The sequence below is a fragment of the Macrobrachium nipponense genome, chromosome 35 (assembly GCF_015104395.2).
Source record: "Macrobrachium nipponense isolate FS-2020 chromosome 35, ASM1510439v2, whole genome shotgun sequence".
Taxonomy (NCBI): Eukaryota; Metazoa; Arthropoda; class Malacostraca; order Decapoda; family Palaemonidae; genus Macrobrachium; species Macrobrachium nipponense.
Genome location: NC_061096.1, coordinates 31,341,907 through 31,359,117, shown reverse-complemented (window position 1 = coordinate 31,359,117; position 17,211 = coordinate 31,341,907). Strand labels below are relative to the sequence as shown.

The 17,211-nt window shown below is 37.0% G+C and overlaps 1 protein-coding gene and 1 long non-coding RNA gene across 4 annotated transcripts in view; one reads left to right on the top strand and one right to left on the bottom strand.

Annotated features, from left to right (window-relative positions):
* Positions 1-2,745, bottom strand: part of LOC135208550 (homeobox protein OTX2-like) — a 308,299-nt gene extending 305,554 nt beyond the window's left edge. For all 3 annotated transcript variants that reach the window (XM_064240858.1, XM_064240855.1, XM_064240860.1), the window contains exon 1: positions 2,287-2,745. The gene's annotated coding sequence lies outside the window, so the exon portion shown is untranslated. The remainder of the gene's footprint in view (positions 1-2,286) is intronic.
* Positions 2,706-17,211, top strand: part of LOC135208551 (uncharacterized) — a 155,700-nt gene continuing 141,194 nt past the window's right edge. The window contains exons 1-2 of the long non-coding RNA XR_010313189.1: positions 2,706-2,844; positions 6,067-6,095. This is a non-coding gene — a long non-coding RNA (uncharacterized LOC135208551). The remainder of the gene's footprint in view (positions 2,845-6,066; positions 6,096-17,211) is intronic.

Below are 17,211 nucleotides of genomic sequence, written 5' to 3'. Positions count from 1 at the left end.
ACCGTCATACCAATTAGGAAGATCTCTACCGGACGCTATTTACCTGCGGTGGTCATTATTGCCACCCCGTGACGGTCGTATGGGGGCTATTTATTACAAATCGCTGGAATCACACACCTGCGCTGTCCAGTATACCTGGCCGATGAAAAAAATTAAGCCTTTGGAATGTAAATTCTCCTCCTTTAAAGGCATTAGGAGGCATTTGATCTAAAAAGTTTCGTAATGTATCGATATATCATCCCTAATGATCTACAGAACGCCAAGAAGCATTCTAGTCTGCCAGTTGTAGAGGTTGATCAATGACTTCATCCGCGAACTGCAGAAATCCAGAAAGTCACGATATAAATCAAGCATCGCCGCTTCCAGGAAGATCTCTTCATCGAAAAGGACATTAATTGGGTAATTGATCAATGGAGCAAGTGGTTACACAAGGCAGTAATGTGACGCGTTCCGCTTTATTTGACCGGCTAATTAACGTACGCAGTCATAAATCTCATTTATCCCACACAAATACCGGAGTTCCTTGCTGTTCAGAACGGCTCTGAGCAAGGCCCCGAGGGAGAGACCTTGACTCTAAGAACTCTAAGAATGATCGAGTCTATTGAAGGTATTAAAAATACTTCTAATTTCGAAAGGTACCGTCTAATTATCTTACTATAATTTGAACCATCCACCTGTCCTAATTACTGAGGAAGCGATGCTGCTACGTCTACACTACAGTACAGTGCAGTAGGTACAGTGAACGCAGTTTTAAAAGCATATGGTCATAAACAAGATATGTATACATTTCTTCCCCCCTCTATCACATACACACACATATATATATATATATATATATATATATATACATATATATATTTATATATATATATAATATATATATCAATTATATATATATATATTATATAAATTAATTATAGGCTTACATATATAATACATAGGCCTATGCTTATTTTTATCACATCACCAAGACATTTCTATATATCTACAGACATTAATCTACAAAATATTAATATCGTTTAATATCCATTCGTTCTACCTCGGAAATATGTAATTAATAAGTGATTTGTCACCTGATATTCGAAATCCTGAAAGCATTCTGAGCGAATATTGCAAATTTCATCTCTCCATAATATATATATATATATATATATATATATATATATATATATATATATATATATATATATATATATATATATATATATATATAAAGTATGCAAATGCATAAAAACGCACATGTCAAGCTTTGCATATCATGTGATTAATTACTTAAACCACACGTATATCAATAATGTGTTTTCGAGGGAGCATGTGATGTAAATATCACTCATATTAGGCTTTGCATACCGAGTGGCGAATGACTCGAAGAAAGTTAAACCGAATATCAGCCATAAAATACTCAAATTGTCAAAGTACGATTTGAAGAATTATAAATATGATACTACATTATGACGCACTGCCTTGCGCACAGAACATAGGCCTATGTACCTTTCGCACGATTGCCTGGCAACAACAACGGCTAACAAAACAATTTGGTGCATTGCTTCTTCTGAACTTTCTATAAATTTTACTGTTAATGTTGCATTGTTAAATCTGGAAAACAAGGTAACAAGTAGAGTTAACCCGGCCTCATCTATATAGATATTTATAAATACTCTGCTTGGAATACCAGAACGAGACAATTTACTGAACACACACACAACACAAATGCCACATAGGCGAGCGTCATATTTCTCTCTTTTAAATGCTAGAGTGCCCATACTGTAGGTTATTACAGTAATATACGAGATGAAACCGCCATTAAGTCCAGAACATACTACCGTCAAAAGTGACGGCAGTTTAAGAGAGGGTCGAGTCTGACCGAGACAGCAAATAATTTGGCTTTGGCTTAGAGGGGGAAACTGTGTACTGTACCAATGGTTGAGAAAAGCTGTATCCAGGATACCAGAATAAACAAGGAGTTCATTACCAATTGGCTATACATCAAACTGACGAACTTCTAATACCTAATAATACGTTCTGTCAACAAGAACGGTCACTATAACCAAGACCACCGAGATATAGTAACTACCAAATGCCAGACATATGCCTAGGCCTAGCCTAGAAGTTCCCTGACCGATGCCTTGACCGTACGAAGCTAACTTCGAAAAATATACAAAGTCTATGCATACATACGCTAACCACTGTTTTTACAGTTTACTTCCACATATACAACGTTGGAAATCAAGGTACTGACTACTGGCACAACATGGCCAAATTGAACAGGGCAAGAGCAACACTTACCTCAGCCAGCCTGGTCAGTGTTCCACCACTTGACGAAAATCACTGTTACAGCTCCACAACTTCACTATATTCTGTATCCGCAACGTATACAACGGAGACTGAAAGGTCGAATTAACTACTCCCGGATTAATTCATTATAAGCATGAATACCGTCCAATGCCACCACAAGATCCAGTGAACCGGGAAACACCAGACACTGTAGCCATCTCAAGCTGAGACCTTTATGGCTTTTATTTTGTCTTCAGTATTGTAACGTCTTTCATACCTTCAATTATTCTGTCTGAGTTTTTGTTTAATAATCGATGTGCCATTCTGCATTCACTTTGTCCACAATTCAATAGACAATAGTATTATTCTGAAGACGATTTACAAGAGGTTTCCTTGAATACCGATTCGGCAACAATATAAGTATGCCGCTCGGGCGCTGTTCGGTGAACACTGGTCGTCGTGGAGTGCCGTTTAACAATGATTCCGTGTCTCAAATTTCCGTGTTTATATTAGTAATCTCGGCGATTTTAATGTTCTTCTGTGATCTTGGGTTAGCAATTTGCCGTCAAGGTAATCTGTTTTCTTTTAAATATGGTTCTAGACAATTTTTTTAGAGCCGTTTGTTCGCCGTGTTTAGTACAGGCCCCGGGGGGTTAATTACAGTCGTCCGAATAAATATTACTTTAAATTCTTGTTCAGTAGGTAAAACTGCATAGAAAAACCGCAACTGCCATAGTCTGGGCCGTCGCGGATAGGTACCCTAGATCTACCGCCGTTTGTTATGCAGTGTTCAAAGCCTTGGGAAGATATATATTGCTAGATTGTGTGAGTTTTTTTCGTGCCTAATTGTTCCGCATTGAAATAAGTCGCTTGTTGAAAAGGCTTTTACGTGTCTTTCTAAACTATCCTTGTCGTATGTAAACCCAGAAGGCTTATTTTTTGCAGGATGACCAATTTTGTTAAAAGGGGAATGGGTTAAGCCGAAAACTGAATTCCAGCCAGCCATTTCGGAAGACTCCAGCTAGCCAAGTTTGCATGATAACCCATTTTGGGTTTTTCACGCAAAAATGGCAAGGAAATGATATGGCACTAAAATGAAATACACATTATTAGCCAACGTAATAACTTGGGGCGTTTACTGGTTTCAGTTTTGCCGTATTAGCTAGGCTATGGAAGGGGTGGCGGCAGTGTTGTCTTACCTTACAAGTCGTCATTTGGGTAGCCAAGTGCAGCCTAGACGTAGCCTAAACCTTGGAGCTCGTAAGCGCCCAACTTTTTTTTTCTTTTTTCTTTTTCCTGAGTATGACATTGCCCGTGTTTTGATGATTTTTCATTTGGGGGACTGCATTTTGCTATAGGTAATACTGGGCGTCTTGTTTGACACGTCCTAGAACCAAAGTGTTGTAGTACCTACATAGTATCTTGGTGTTTTTTTATTTTTTTTTTAACGCATTCACTTACAAAACACCTTATATTTTTATATGTACCAATCTTAAAAGTTTTCTTAACAAATTAAATAGGGGGATAAATAACAGTAGTAACCATAATAACATTATGTGTAAATGAGCTGTAGTAATGTAGTTGAGTGGTGGTAGTATAACAATAGTGGTAACAGGAATATTAAGGTTAGGCTAAATCAGGTTAGGCAAAGTTAGATTGGGTTTTTCAGAGAAACATATGTTTTCCATTTCACCCATACTTTGTGGTTGATGAATTAACAATATTAATGATGGAAAAAAAAAAACAATATTTTTGCTCTAATAAGCTAGTGACACATTTTGGTCTTACCTTAGGCTACTTAAAGGATCAAGTTAAGTATATCTTAGTTTAACCAGACCACAAAGCTGATTAACAGCTCTCTTAGGGCTGGCCCGAGGGATTAGTTTTTTTTTATTTACATTGCTAGGAAACAGTTTTTTTTGCTTAGCAACGGGACCCACAGCTTATTGTGGGATCCGAACCACAACATATCGAGAAATGAATTTCTAATCACCTGAAAAACACTTACTAAGGGATAGAGGTCACACTAGTATACATAGACACAGGTGTATGTATATATATCTATTTTTATATTATTTATATACATACATACATATTTACATATATATAAATATATATAAACATATATAATATATTATAATATATATACATATAGGTGTCTATATATATTGCAGTGTGACCTCTTTCCATTAGTAGCCTAAGGTAAGACCAAATACATCTGTCAGTGGGTTAATATAGCAAAAATATTGTGGTTTCTTTTTATCTTTAATATTGTTGATTCATCAACCACCACAGAAAGAGTGGAATGAAAAAAATGCAGATATATACCTACATATATGTGTGTGTATTTACAGTGTGATATCTTTCCTTTAGTAGCCTAAGGTAAGACCAAAATACATCTGTCAGTGGCTTAATATAGCAAAAATATTATGGTTTCTTTCCATCTTTAATACTGTTAATTCATCAACCACACAGAATATATATATATATATATATATATATATATATATATATATATATATATATATATATATATATATGATATATATATATAATGCATGCATGAGGTGTATGCCTTTCCGTTCTCAGCAATTCATTTAAGAAAAGGTTAATAATTGTCACCTACTAAAATTGACCAATCAGTTAAGTACTAAACTCACTTTATAATTCAACAGAGCCACAAGTGTTCTGTCTTGGTAGTAAACCCCAGGGCGTCTTGAGATGTAGATGGCTTCTCGTTATTACATGGAACAATACTGATTTTCTGCTTAAAAGCTTCTGTCTTAATGAATTATAATTGCTTTGTTATGATTTCGTTACCACTGACACATAAAAGACCTCCTTGTAATTGATTCTGAGATTTTATTGCTGTTTTATACATGTTTTATAACTGTATCTGTTGCATCAATCTGTTCGTTACTCAGATTCTGTTTCCAGTGCTTCTATTGGTTTTATATGGTATGATTATTTCACTGTCAAAACATTGTTGTTAGTATTACGTATTAGTGTTATTATTATTAAAGGTACGGATATAACCTAACCTGCCATAGTGAAACACTCACAAACCCAGGCCCAGCCAGATCCGTCGACTTCCACAGTGAAGTCATAAAGGTCTCATTGAAGGAGAGATATGGGCTATATACCGTCTATCTGTATACTTCATCAGAGGTCTCCTGGACCTTCCTCAGGAACCCCCTGGGCGAACAGAAGCCACTAATAACTCACCACTTCCCTCACCACCATCAGACCCCTGGCGTGTTTGTTTATGCCCTTCCACGGTGATTTGAATAACCTCTATTAGGGACGAAGCCAGGGAGTACAGAAAGGCGCGCATCTTTCGCCTTTCATCCTCCCCACGACATTAGCCCGCGATTGTGTGGGCGTGGTCGCGGCCGCAGCACCGCGGGGGCGTGGTTTTGTCGTCATTATGCGGGAGTGGAATCGGTACCTTGGCTGTCCGCATTGTAGGTGACAAGGCTCCAGAGAGATTGAATGCGCAGGGTGACGCCACACAGACCTGTAGTAGGCGTCCGGAAGGAGAGTCTTCGCCTAATGATGTCTTCATCGTTTGGCTCCTGGGAACCGCAGGGGGAGCCTTTGTCACTTTTGTGTCTGGTGGCCGAGTCCGAGCTTTCATTATTTCCTCTTTCTTGTCTGTCTGCTTTTTCTTCTCCGGTTTATTGGTTTATCTGTTTGGACTGGACGAGGAGTTTGTCGGAAGTTAATCCCAATCAGTGTCTTAAAGTTATCTCATCTTAATCAGTTTTTAGATTTGTTTATTCTTTCTTTCAGATGCTGTCCTGGATTGGAGTGGAGGGCTGGTGAGTAATTGGTTGATATTATTTTGCTCTCATGGTAAATGTATTTAATTTCCATTTAGTGTTGTATATCCGCACACTTAGGGAGATGCAATCCTGTGGATATTTATAACTTCGTATTTCGATAGCCACTTGGTCTCACGATTTCAAATCCGGGTTGACAATAAACTGAAAAGTAAATGTATATTTTGATATTCAGCGAGCACGTAAAGCTTTAGAAAAATTAAATAAATAAATAAAGGAGACTATCATATAGGCCCCTCCATAAATAAGCGAGAATAATACACAGCGAGACCTGGGATTCAGAACTGAGGACGCAGATTTCCGCGATCATCAGATTCGCTTTCAAAGCAACTCGACAAAGCTGAATTTCACGGCTACCCTTTCTTTTTTTTTTCTTCTTCTTTTTTTCGTCGCGACGGAGCCTATATAAGATTCTGCCGTTATCTGGAGGTCTTTTTGCGTCCATTTTTCAGCATATTTGGGAAGGAGGGAGGGAGGACGTCGGCTCCTAAAATGTGTCCATAAATAATTGTGAGCTTCCGGGCAGAGGAGGCTAGCACAAAAGAGTTAGGGCCTGGTCTCTCACAACAGTTGGCAAACATGGGTCACAAAAGAGACTAGGCAGGGATCCCACGCTCTCTCTCTCTCTCTCTCTCTCTCCTCTCTCTCTCTCTCTCTCTGTTTCCAGTTTACTTCTTTCACCTCCCCCTTTCAGTCTTGGTATTATTATCAGTCTTTCCTATTTATCTCTTTAGTTTACTTCTAGTACCTCTTTTAAGTCCTAGTATCAAAATCATAATTTCTTCTCTCTCTCTCTCTCTCTCTCTCTCTCTCTCTCTCTCTCTCTCTCTCTCTCTCTCGCTTGCTTCTAGTATTCCTTTTCACTCCTAGTATTATCATCAGCCTCTCTCTCTCTCTCTCTCTCTCTCTCTCTCTCTCTCTCTCAAAGAAAGCTTTTCATCCAACCAAGTGTTTGTTCGGTTGCGCGTGAAATAAAAAAAATAAAAAAAATTGGGGTGGGTGGGGTGGGTTGGGGGAAGAAGGTGGTGCTAAACACATTGATAAATATATCAAATTAAAGTTGGGAGGATATTAATCATATGAGATACCAGGTATTGTTTTCGTCTTAAGAGTTGACGTTCTTAATGAAGATTGTAGTGAGAAAAACTTGGGGAATTAGATAAAAATAGATTGATATTGCTGATGTACCATGTATTGAAATAAATAAAAAAAAATGCCCCAGCGAAAATCAAGTGTGCATTCATAAGCGCAATTATGGCATACCTTGTGAATTAACTTCAGTTTAGTCTTTTCATGGGTATGCCGTTTGAATCCATGATGCCAGGGGCATGTACACTAAGGAAAGCAGTCAATAAACATTATCTTACTGCTTTGTAAAGATTTGTTCAAAATTATTCTTGGTTGCTGTTTCTTTTTGTTTAGTTTTTATATTTTTCCTTTGGATATAAATGTTGTAATTTGTAACATCTGTTTTTTGGATTTGACCCACAAGGGTTCCATGAGATGGATAAAATCGATCTTCTAGAAGGCCCTATCCAAGTTTCAATAACAAGCTTCTTCTTGGAATTTACTGTGCTGATTAGAATGTGTTTCTTCTGGCGTCCTTTTCAAGTTTTCTGTGAAAGAAAACTATTGAGATGGCTTTGTCTGTCCGTTCGCACTTTTCCTGTCTGCACTTTTTCTGTCTGCCCTCAGATCTGTCTGCCCCAAAAATGAACGTACCAAATTGCAGCACCTCTAGCCTCAGTAGTTTTTATTTTATTACAAAGTTAGGCAAAACCTGTGCGTCTGGCAAGGCTATAGGACAGGCCACCACTCGGCACTGGCTGAAAGTTTCATGGGCCCTATTCATACAGCGTTATACATTGTACGGAAAACTCGATTGCGCCGAAGAAACTTCGACGCATTTTCTCCATAAAAATCTGCCCTAGGTCAAGATTAGCATCTCTGTTTCTGTGGCTCATGTATGGCTGGAACTTTTGGTGTTGAATAAACAGCGTTTCATTGAGGTATCTAGATATCGAAATACTGAAATATCTCGACAGTCTTGTAATAACTCCAGGTGTTATTTGTTGCACTTACGTCATAAGCAACACTTCACCAATACTTACATAACATTTGTGCCTAAACGATTGTAAAATTTTAGATGGCAGCATTTTACGCTGCTGAAGAATCCAGTTTTCTTGAGTTTTTTTTTATAAGGAGATGAAAGTTCTTAACAGTTATAAACGAATTTTATCTCTGCTCTTAAGTGCATGTTTATATATTGCATAAGGGGAGTTGTATATTTGAACTGTATTAGCTCTTGTGGAGCAAATATGTAAGCATACGAATTTGAGCTATCGTAACATCGAAGGCTTTGCGCACCCAGTTGATACGACTGCGTCAATGACCTAGGTGTTTGTGACGCCAGTTTGTGAAATCAAACTAATCAGTTAATATCTGATGAGGTTAAAGGGTAAAAAAAAAAAAAAAAGCCATCCTTTTGCTCTCAAACTTATCGCCACCGTTGTCGTCCATTAAAGGAGTAGTAGTATTATAGAAGTGAGTCCCGTTGCCCCATCCTTCCCCTCCCTCATCTCCCCTCCCCCCCTCCCCATTCACATGCCGCCCCCGCCTTGCATCTCAGGCCTGCAAATGCACCATGCCGTTGCCAAATTGGATTCTCTGGTAATCCGCTGTTTAGCCGCCAGGCCGCGTGTGTTGCCAAGCCCCGGAGCTGACGTCTTCATACCTAGTATACCTTCCAAGGTGGGTAGGAGGAGGAGGAGGAGGAAAAGGAAGATAAGGAGTAGAAGGAGAAGGAGAGATGGTGGAGGGAGGAGGACGAGGAAAGGGAGAGAACGAGGAGGTGGAAGGAATTCGGGAGGAAGGAAGAGGTCGACTAGGTGGTGGAGGAAGAGGAAGGTGGGTAAGGAGATGGAGGGAGTAGAGGAATGGGGAAGGAACAAGGAGGAGGAAGAGGAAGAAGGAAGAGTTGGAAGAAAGAGGGGAAGGGTAGTGATGGATATAAGGGAAAGGGGGAATATGTGGACAGAGGCAAGGAGGTTTTGGAATAAGACAGAAGAGGAGGCAGAAGTAGCAGGAGGAATAGGAGGATACGAAACACAGAAGAAATGAAGAAGGAGTGACAAAGGAGGATGAGGTCAAAAGACGTAGAGAACTACGGAGGAAGAGGAAGTAGTAGGTGAATAAATAAGGCAGAAGAGGAATGAGGATGACGTGGAGAGATAGGATAGGACAGAAGGAGGAGCTGGCAGAATGGAGTCCAAGAATAAAGGAGAAGAAGAAGAAGACAGAAGAGGGGGATGATGGAGGAAGAAACCGGAGGCTGAGGAGAGAGAAAGAGAAACGGCGTAAGGTGGCCTCCGTGGTCGGAGGACCGGAATGATGTCTTAAGGATAAACGCCCACAAATTATGTAAATTGCGATGGACTTGGATGACATGAACGAGGAAAGGCAGGAGGAACACACGGCATGTAGGGGAGGATGGGGTGGGGGCCTGTATGTGAGGGCAAAGAGTGAAATAAGAGATTATAGAGGGCACGTCCAGATATAGAAGTGATGGCGGAAAACAACTTTCTCTCAGAGGAGTCTTCGTAGGGGCCGCGGTGTTTCTTAGGGCCATAGATCGTTACGTAGAATAAAGGCTTGAAGTGTATCTTAACATAAAGTAATTTAGGCTTAAAGTGTATCTTAACATAGCATAAAGGCTAGAAGCGTATCTTAACATGGCATAAAGGCTTGAAGCGTATCTTAACATAGCATAAAGGCTTGAAGCATATCTTAACAAAGCATAAAGGCTTGAAGTGTATCTTAACATAGTATTAAGGCTTGAAGTGTATCTTAACATAGTATTAAGGCTTGAAGTGTATCTTAACATAGCATAGCATAAAGGCTTGAAGTCTACCTTAACATAAAATAAGGGCTAGAAATTTATCTTATATAAATAGAATGAAGGTTAACGTTTATCTTAACATAGCATAAAGGCTTGAAGTGTATCTTAACATAGAATAAAGGCTTAAAGCGTATCTTTACATAGCATAAAGCCATGAAGCATATCTCAAAATAGCATAAAGGCTTGAGTTGTATCTTAACATAGCAAAAAGGCTTGAAGTGTATCTTAACATAGCATAAAGGCTTGAAGTGTATGTTGTAACATAGCATAAAGGCTTGAAGTGTATCTTAACATACCATAAAGGCTTGAAGGGTATCTTAACTTAACATAAAGGCTAGAAGTTTATTTTAAGATAGCATAAAGGCTTGAAGTGTATCTTAGCATAGCATAAAGGCTTGAAGTGTATCTTAACATAGCATAAAGGCTTGAAGTGTATCTTAACATAGCATAAAGGCTTGAAGCATATCTTAACATAGCATAAAAGCTTAAAGCGTATCTTAGCATAGCATAAAGGCTTGAAGTGTATCTTAACATAGCATAAAGGCTTGAAGTGTATCTTAACATAGCATAAAGGCTTGAAGTGTATCTTAACATAGCATAAAGGCTTGAAGTATACCTTAACAAAACATAAAGGCTTGAAGTGTATCTTAACACAGCATAAAGGCTTGAAATGTATCTTAACATAGCATAAAGGCTTGAAGCGTATCTTAACATAGCATAAAGGCTTGAAACGTATCTTAACATAACATGAAGGCTAGAAGTTTATCTTAAGATAGAATAAAGGCATGAAGTGTATCTTAGCATAGAATATTCCGTTTGATGTCGATACTGAATCATTCAGATTCACGCATGAATTTCCATGAATCTCCTGGAATAGGAATCACGGACCTTGGACTTATGCTTTCAATATTGGATGATGGTTTTATAGAATGATTATCACCAAGTTTCGTAAAGAGAGTAAATGTGACCTAAGACAGACTAATTACATAGTATATATCATATATAATATATAAATATATATCTTAATATATATAATTATATATATATAATATATATATATATATCATATTATATATATATATATATATAATTTTCCCGTAGCTTTTACCAAGTCATTTATTATCCCCTTAATGCAGCTTATGTCAATTGGAACATCAGTAAAATATACAAAGCTCTGTTAGAAATGACTAAGGGTGTTGCCAGATTAAAATAATGCCTGTAATGTATCTAGCTTTATCTTCCATTAAAATCAGAATTCCTGTGTTGGAAATTTCCTGCTTATGTTACAGTGATCTCTCCGTGTTATATTGTGATCTAGCGTTAGTTTATTATTATTATTATTATTATTATTATTATTATTATTATTGTTGTTTAAAGTATTTTCGTCTTCTTTAATAAACATTCGTCTTATTCTAGTAACACACAACATCAATTTCTAGGATGAGGTTGTTAGCCTTACGCCCACCTCTATAAGGAGGGTCACGGGAGTGTACTATATACCAGTCGGCCCTTCCATGGCGGTCACCCAACCAAACACTGACCTCATGATCGTTTGCTCTCGGTTAAACCAGATTAATCGATGCATTTCTGGCCATTTGAATGACGGATGAGAAAGGTCACGTGACTGGCAACCTATTAATGCCCTTTCCCATCCCTCAGGTCTGAGGTGAACAAGGAAATTGTAAGTGAAGGATGGAGGGTGGGGTCGGTCAGTGCTCCTCACGTGGTGAAATGTATGCATTACGGTAGTTTTTTTTTTTTTTTTTTTTTTTTTTTGCATTCTACTCTACTTGCGTTCCTACTACCTTTCTTCCACCTTGCTGTCCAACCACTCTGACGCCCTCTATACTCTTAATTTTCATAACTCACTCAATCGGCCTTAAAGGAAGGAAGTTGTAAGCCATTAAATATAAAAAAAAAATAATAATTTTTTCAGCAATAATTCTTTATTTTTTTCTTTGGTAGACCATTCCTTCCTATTATAAAAAACCCATCCTTTGTTAACATTAACTATTAAGCTGATATATTTATTCAAACAGTCATTCAAATAATTCTGAAATTATGTGTGTGGAAGGGGGGGGGGGGGGAAGCCTTACACTACATGGTTGGAAGAAGGGAACATTTATTAACATTATCAAGTGAACCAATGTGTTTATCCAAACATTTTTACATTCAAATACTATGCTCTTGCTTCCTCCCCCTCAAAGACTCTCTCTCTCTCTCTCTCTCTCTCTCTCTCTCTCTCTCTCTCTCTCTCTCTCTCGCTACCTGCCGGGAAAATTAGAATCGCACGCCAGGTGTGTTCATTGTCGCCGTCCTCAGTGCCATTATCGTCACCGTGATCATCATTATCATTATCATCATCATCATCTCCGGCGCCTTTCCCTTCTCCTCCAGCAGGTAGCATCCAACCCACCGAAGGTGTAACATAAGTGGGCGTGATTTATCGGAGACGTGGAGGCGTTTATTTCGCCGGTAATTGTGAGCCTACCACTTGATGACTAAACTCTCATTGAGGCCTCACAAAAGGAGCACCGTGAGAAGGGGGACTGGTGGGAGGGGGTTTTAGGGTGTGGTGGGGGTGGGGGTGGCATTTGGTAACCATGTCGCCCCAAGCGTTCCGTCTGCTTTAAATAATGAAATGAGAAGAAAAGCAAAAGGGTTAATGGACACGTTATTTGGAAGAGTGGTGAACAGGTTGCTTGCCGCCACATCAGTATTTTCTCTTGAGTGAATTTGTACATTCCGCTCTTTCTCCCTCTTTCTCCAGCTTTATATATATATATATATATATATATATATATATATATATATATATATATATATATATATTCATATATATATATATATGTTTATATATATATATATATATATTTATATATATATATATATATATATATATATATCTATATATATATATATATATGTGTGTGTGTGTGTGTGTGTATACATATATTTACATGTATATATAAAGTAAAAATATGTATATTTATATATATTGTGTATATGTATACATGTATATATATCCATATATATACGTATATACAGATACGTAAACCATTAATATTCATGAAACACCCTCTCACTTATTTGCACGTAATATATGAAATCTCTTGGTGAACAACTAATTGATTTATACATTCGATTGCCAGAATGCTCATGTGCTTTACCATCTTGTCTTATTTCTCTACAAACACACCCCTATCCCCGTCCCCGTCCCCCGAACCGCATTTTGGGTAGACCATGCCCCGAACCCCGCCGAGCAGCTACTCGAGGGCGCAGGTGCGCTTGAGCGGCTTTGTTAATAAGGTCCACCCAGGCTACCGATCGCATCTATCGCCCGCCACCTCTCTTCCAGGGGTGTCAAAAATACGACCTTATTTGTCAGGAGTTCGCATATACACGCGCGAATAAAAGCAGATTTTATGGGCGACAGTTTACATTCAGTAGCCAATTTCGGGTATCAAGATGGCCCCGTCTCGCGCGGAATAAAGAGGCGGATGTAGCTTGCCCCAGTCCTAAGCTTTCTGTATACTTGTTCTCCCCCTAGCCTGCTCTCCTCAGGAGAAGAGTCACAAGGATAAGGATGTCTCAAAGACTCTTTAGTCCATCTGAGGAGACAACGTGTGCTCACTTATCTTATCAGAGAGAGAGAGAGAGAGAGAGAGCACAATAAAAACTTGGGGGGAGAGAAAGAGAGAGACAGGTGACCACAATAAAAACTTAGAGAGAGAGAGAGAGAGTTACAAGGATCAGGATGTCTCAAAGACATTTCAGTCCATCTGAGGAGACATCGTGTGCTCACTTATCTCTAGGAGCAAGTTCTAATGTTCATTCACAGTGTCCTAATGATTTTGTCTGGCTTTCTTTTAAATCCTTCCACACTGTTGCTGTTTATAACTTCTGGTGGCAGTTTATTCCACTTGTCACATATCTTGTGTGTAAAGAAGTTCCCGCAATGGGATGTGTTGTATCTCTTCAGCTCTAGTTTCCATCCGTTATTTCAGCGACGAATGAGAATCTTATAAAATTTGCTGTGCGCTCTGTCGCTAGATTTGAGGGGAAAATGGAAACGAAGATGGTTACATAAAGATGTTTAAACACAACTCAACTTGCAGGCTACCTTATGTTAGAGATTTCAGAACAGCGTTAATGTTAATCAGAAGGAAAGTTTTTTTATATTTTCCTGTGAAAGTGAAAAGCTCAGCTGTGTTAGTCCTGAAGTTCAGTACCTATTGTGGAGCAAAGGCGAGATATGTATTAACTGCCCGCTAACTGCATTATGATAGTCTTTGGTTGTGAGACTCATTTCCGGTTGCAAATTCCCGAGATGTATACTAGTACTGCACTAGCCCCGGTTCTTTTGCCATGCCCCTAGGTTAGGTTATCGCGAGTTCGATTCTCGGGCATTCCATTGAGGTGTTAGAGTTGTGTATTTCTGGTGATAGAAGTTCACTCTCAACTTGGTTTGGAAGTCACGTGAAGGCTTTGGTCCCGTTGCTGAATAACCACTGGTTCCTTGCAACGTAAAAACACCATGCAAACAAACAAATCACCTAGGCTAGGTTAGGTTATGATAGTTTATAGAAAGAAATTACGTCTAGTTTGGGTATGGGAAACATAGAGAGATTATCAGTTTTCAGAGACTCTGGAATTGGCTTGTTTGACAAAATTAAGATTGTAAAGTATGTTAATGGGCCAAATAAGGAGATGATCTCCCAAGCACAGAAGATTATACCCCGTAGTTATTTCTTAAGATCTTTGCAGTGACTCTTAGGCCCCTAGCTGCAACTCCTTTCATTCCTTTTACTGTATCTCCGTTCATATTTTTTCGGACACAGCACTTTGGATCCATATGAAAAGTAAGACTGCAAATCAAATTAAGTTTTTTTTTTTTTTTTTTTTTTTTTTTTTTTTTTTTTTTTTTTTTTTAAGGCAAGCCACTTAACTAAATGAACAGAACCCTAAAGGACGCCAGATGAAATGATCCAATGCCATACGATTTTGTCCATCAATCTCTACCTTATGTGATCAGTAGTTAAAAATTCAAGGAACGTTTCAGATAGAAAAAAAAAACATCCGCCTAACTAAACGTTTCAAAATCTTGCAAACAGCAGGTTGGAAATAACCGTATAATTGTCACAACTCGAAAAGCTACATAGTATTTCGAAGACCAGTTAGGTATGTGAAGTTTCTCGACTTCAAGCTGAGGAATCTGCGCCGTTTGATAGAACAGTCGCCATTGAGCTATTAACTGAAGGTGAAAATAACATAATGTGATCATTACTATGGTAATGAATTCTCCTGAAAACCGGCCAATTATCAATCATCCTGAAATTGTACTACTTAGTCCCATCAGTCACAGGGGATTCTTATGACTATTTTGTTTTCAGTCATTATTATTGGTACTATTTTATTTTTAGCCATTATAAAAGGTACTATTTTGTTTTTAGCCATTATAATTAGTACTGTTTTGTTTTCAGCCATTATAATTGGTTCTATTTTATTTTTAGCCATTATAATTAGTACTGTTTTTTAGCCATTATAATTAGTACCATTTTATTTTTAGCCATTATAATTAGTGCTGTTTCATTTTTAGCCATTATAATTAGTAGTATTTTGTTTTAATCCATTATAATTAGAACTATTTTGTTTTAATCCATTATAATTAGAACTTATTTTGTTTTTAGCCATTATAATTATAACTATTTTGTTTTTAGCCATTATAATTAGTACCATTTTTTTTAGCCATTAGGATTAGTACCGTTTTGTTTTTAGCCATTATAATTAGTACTATTTTGTTTTCAGCCATTATGGTTGGTACTATTTTATTTTTAGCCATTATAATTATTACTGTTTTTTAGTCATTATACTTAGTACTATTTTATTTCTAGCCATTATAATTAGTGCTATTTAATTTTTAGCCATTATAATTAGTTCTATTTTGTTTTTAGCCATTATAATTAGTACTATTTAATTTTTAGCGATTGTAATTAGAACTATTTTGTTTTTAGCCATTATAATTAGAACTATTTTATTTCTAGCCATTATAATTAGAACTATTTTATTTTTAGCCATTATAATTAGAGCTATTTTGTTTTTAGCCATTATAATTAGTACTATTTAATTTTTAGCGATTATAATTAGTACTATTTCATTTTTAGCCACTATAATTAGTACTGTTTTGTTTTTAGCCCTTCTAATTAGTACTATTGTATTTTTAGCCATTATAATTAGTACTGTCTTGTTTTCATCCATTATAATTAGTACTATTTCATTTTTAGCCATTATAATTAGAACTGTTTTGTTTTAAGCCATTCTGATTAGTACTATTTTATTTTTAGCCATTATAATTAGTACTATTTTGTTTTTAGCCATTATAATTAGTACTATTTCATTTTTAGCCATTATAATTAGTACTATTTCATTTTTAGTTATAATTAGTACGGTTTTTTTAGCCATTATAATTAGTTCTATTTTGTTTTTAGCCCTTCTAATTAGTACTATTTTATTTTTAGCCATTCTAATAGGTACTATTTGTTTTTAGCCATTATAGTTAGTACTATTTTGTTTTTAGCCGTTATAATTAGAACTATTTGGTTTTCAGCCATTAAAATTAGAACTATTTTGTTTTTAGCCATTATAATTAGAACTATTTTGTTTTTACCCATTCTAATTAGTACTATTTTATTTTTAGCCATTATAATTTGTTCTTAAACATCATAATTAATCTTTCAGTAACGAATAGTCATTACTTACGCAGACATTGTTTCTGTCTATTTCTCGACCGATTCTCAGATTACACTAATTTCGGGAATAACATCCGTGATAGGGATAAGTCAGTCATAAAGCATCAAGAATGTGATACATGGAAATTTATGCCAACGTTAAAATGAGTACAAGACCAAGCAAGGCCGGTATAAAGCGCATTAAGGTGGTGAAAAACAAATTATTTACAAATTACAGAAAGCTAAACAAGATTTTGAACTTATGTCTTTTACTAGGAAACCTAATAACTTTTACTAGGGAACCTAATGACTTTTACTAGGAAGCCTCATGCTTTTCACTAGGAAACCTAATGCCTTTTACTAGAAAACCTAAAGCCGTTTACTAGGAAACATAATTCCTTCTGCTAGGAAATCTAATGCTATTTGCTAGGAAACCTAAAGCCTTTTACTAAGAAACCTGATACCTTTT